Raw genomic sequence first — 4,399 nt, 5'->3', positions numbered from 1 at the left:
TGTAGTTATGCCCTGCCTCCCAAAGTCGGGGGGGGGGGGGGGTAAAACCCTGTAGTTATGCCCTGTTGGCATTATAAGTACTTGTAGTTCTTTGGCACACAAAGAATATAAACACAGACACGATTGTTTTCTAAAGTATTAGACTGTGATATATTACGTCAAAGGGGGTTTTGAAGTAAGCGGGAAATGGTACCAACACCAGTTGGAGTGTGTTTAAGGTCTTACAGGACTTTTCTGCCCAGACTGATCATAAGACTCGAGCAAGGAGACCAGATATTATCTTGGACAAGGTGTCAAAAAGTGCATCATCATAGACATGACTGTGTCTACTGATATGAATGCAGTGGTTAAAAAACAGGAAAAAATTAGAAAATACCAAGATTTAGCAAGAGAAATGCGAAAACTGTAGAGGGTTTCTGCAAAAGTAACCCAAGTGATTATGGACGCCCTAGTTACTATTACCAACAAATTTGGTAGTTTCCTTAATGAGATTGGAGTAACTATGAGAATTGCATTTATTCAGAAATCTGTTCTATAAGGAACAGCAAGAATTATTCGAAAAGTCCTCGATAGTTAAGGAAACTAGTTGTATACTAGCATCAAGAAAATTGATTCTTGATACAACACATTTGTGCATACCTTTAAAAAAAATAATTGTTCCAAGAATCATCTCAGACAATCATGTTAAAATCGATAACTGTGTGTGAAACAGAAAATTAGATATTCTGAAGACGGAAGGAAAAAAAGTGGAAAGGAAAATAAAAAGAAAATGATGAAAATCAAACGATTGAATGACTGAAGGAAAAAAGAAAGCAAAACACAGAATGATAGATGATGTAAATAATGAGCTTAGAAAATAGACAAACGAATAGGAAACAAAAAACAAAGGTAAGATAAAGGACAGGCAAAAAGAGGGAAAGAATGACATACATACAGATAAAGTGAAATGATAGGAAAGAAAAAAAAAGGAAAAATTTGACAAAGGAGAAATCTAGCACAGGAGAATAAGTGATATAAAAAAAGAAGTGTGCGTGCGTGAGAGAGCACCAAGCTGTGATCATTACCTTTCATTTCAGACCTAGTGTATCAAGGACTACGTTATCCATAAATCCCATATATTCCTTCATTTTTCTTTTATCATTTTTTAAAGATAGTAAGGTATAACTTGCATGAGATTTTATTACCGAGGTCGAGTGCAGCCCTTCCCCAACCTATTACATAGGTTAGGGGAAGGGGTGCATGGATTTTCTTCGTCTCCAAAACGAAGGAATCAGAGTTGCTGTCCTTGAATTTAAAATGTTTGCTAGTCTACCGCCAGATGTCAGTAGATCTGCTTATGTTAAGCTAACATGGCATCCTGGTCGTGTTGACAATGTGGAAAAGAAAATCTATTGACAGCCATTTGTTGCCCACTACTATTGATATTACCATTGAAAATAGCAGTCTATACAACCCGACGCTACTGTCTGCTCGAGCATTGCTATAAAGGAATCGGAAATAATAACTATAATACACTATAAGGTAACCACACCATTCACTTTACACCAGTTTTGGGTGTATTAATTACTTTGCACCGTATGGGAGGTGGTGCTGGTTCGAATTTCACCTCGGCCACTCCCTCTCTCTATCTGGTGAATACGTGTTTTTAAAAGATGTCCAACCTTTTCCTCTTTTCTATTTTTTTCGTTGTTGACATGGTTCTTTATTCTTTTTGTCCACAGATTAATAATAAAAAAGTGTAACTATATTACACACACACACCGATATATGCATACATAGTGGTTTTAAATGGAAATTGAATTTGGTCAAAACTACTATTTACAGCAATTATGTGCAAGGCAATTTGTTTGGTAAACACGACAGATACCGAAGAAATGCCTGTTATTAACTGTGTAAAGAAAAATCCTTCGGTTGCTACAACTTTCTGTCCATACAGCCAACCCTTCTCTTATCTCATTTATATATGCTTTCTCTATTCATATCCTTTACATTTTGAGCTGGCATCCCGAATCATCTCCCCTCAAATTCTCAAACTCCCACTTTTTGGAATGTCTCTGATATCTCTGCAGATAAATATCAAACTATCGCTGCCATTCTGCGCATCGCTGATATGTTCGCGCATGTGTTGGTCTATGTATGTGTGCGTGTGTATGTGTGTTGGATGGGTGTTGGTGCATGAGTTTGGTTGGTAATCGTCAACTAACTACGGAACACGAGATAGATCCTTGTCTGTGTGTGAGTGTGTGTGATCGTACCAAAACCTCGACTGGATCGGACCCTCCCCCATCACAGCTAATTGCTGTGGCTTTATGATAACCTTATTTATGGCTTCCAGCAAGTTGAAATGGCTTAATGAGATCAAGTGTATCTGTATATATTACAGATTATGTGTTTGTGTGTGTGTTAATTTGTATGAATATACATATATATTAATTAGCTTATATATACACGTTTATATTAGATATTTATATAGTTCAGGTAGTATATGTGTGTGTATGTGTATATATATCGATAAATAGCTGAGTAAAGATCAATTATCATACATACATACACTTCTTGGTGCATATCGACATCAATATCATACATATAAAATCAAATTAGACCAAAATTATCAGTGGCAGATTTTTAAAAAAACATTTTGTGGGATTTGACTTGGGAATGTTGCTATTTAGCTCCAGGTCCATTCCGATTTTGTAGAACTCTCGTCAAACATATTCCTGTTTTGACCATTATGTTTATTTTTTTCTACACTCTAATCAGATCTATATCTTCCAATGCACCCTTCATTTTTTTTAAAGATAGAGAGATTTGGCTATTCTTTCTCGCAGTTTGAACTTGTGAATAACGGTCCCCTATTTCTCTCGAGTGGACGTCGATGTTTATGTTCGTGTTAGGTATATTTACCTGCGAATTTAAAAACATATCGTGTCTTCCATCTTCATTGGTGCCATGCAATTTTGCACTCATCTGTAAAGATCGCTCTTTCTCTTATTCTTACAACATATGTATAGATACTTCTTTTTTGTAGACATGGTACATATTTGAGAATTTTATTGCCTTTGCAGTGTTTACCGTTTTACAAGATTAAATTAGAAAATTGGACAAAACAGAGAACACAATTGTAAAAATTAAAAAATAAAAGAGAAAAGAAAAAAACCCAAACAACTCACCAGTTTGGGTTGAAAAGTTGGGGCTGCTGGGAAATCTCTCTAGTGGCTATTGAGGCATGCCAGCATGCTTGCAGCGTTACCATGGGTGATGGCGAGGCTGATACACTCAAAAAGTCAAGCGCCTTCACAAGCCTCACCAGTTACCTCTGCAGAACTAGTTGCCAGTGAAGACAGGAATCTTGCAGTTAGTGATCTTGACTCCACCAAATGCCTCGAATGCCACAGGATGGAAAATGTAGTTGACGGACAGATTGCAGTATTTCAGGATTTAGTTCTGTTTGCTCTGATCACAGCATCCAGGATGTGAGAAGCAAAGGAGTCACTAACTGTGACATCCCAGACAAGGCATAGGCCTTGTGACCAGGGGCACAGGGTGAGGCTGTCAGGTCTCTTCCCATCACATCGGGACAATCCAGATGGTTCCAAAATGGAGGGGGTATTTGCCCAGGCCAAGTTCCTTTTGAGTATCAGGTTCAACTCTGTAGGATGCGCAAAGCGACCAGCGTTCAAATGGCAAGAAAGGCCATGGAGGCCTGTGGAGTTGAGCCTGCCACGACAGATGAAACCCATGCATATGTCAGCTCTCACTCTGAGGGCAATAGAGATACGAAGTTTGTCCAAGCTGAGTAGGCCACCAACATTAGCCACAGGGGTGGCATCAATCCAGTCACCTGAGTATTTGGCACTAGCAGACAGTGAGTGGTACCTTGAAAACTGGTTCGACTGGATGAAGAGGGAGTCAAAGGTGGCCTTCGAAATTATATTATTTCAAGCTCTCTGACTCCGACAACCCTTCACCTTCTCAGGAGCAGACAAGCCCAATTCCCTCCAGTGTCGGAGAGCTTCATCCAACTCCCTGTTGGAACTGGTCCATGTTGGAGAGGAGTGGATGTTACTCACCAGGCATGGGTGGAGGAAAGGAAGCAGGGGAGAGAGAGGGATGAACACTTATAGACCAAAAATCACTTGGGCAATGAAGCCTGATCATAGGACATCGGAGAGAGTCTGACATTGACTAAGCATTCGAGTCTCTCAAAGATTAGGTTATTGAGGTGTTGGAGGCATGATAGGCATCAGTAAGATGAGCTGATTCTGAGTAAATATAGAAGCTTAGAGATCAAGAGATAATTCCTAAGTATGAAAAAATCTAGATGGGGTTCGATAGCTTCAATATTTTTTAGCAATTGCTCAAGGGCAGCCACCTTCAACTGGAAGATGGACTCAAAGGC

This window comes from Octopus bimaculoides, chromosome 24 (assembly GCF_001194135.2).
Source record: "Octopus bimaculoides isolate UCB-OBI-ISO-001 chromosome 24, ASM119413v2, whole genome shotgun sequence".
Lineage (NCBI taxonomy): Eukaryota > Metazoa > Mollusca > Cephalopoda > Octopoda > Octopodidae > Octopus > Octopus bimaculoides.
Note: the sequence above shows the minus strand (reverse complement) of the source record.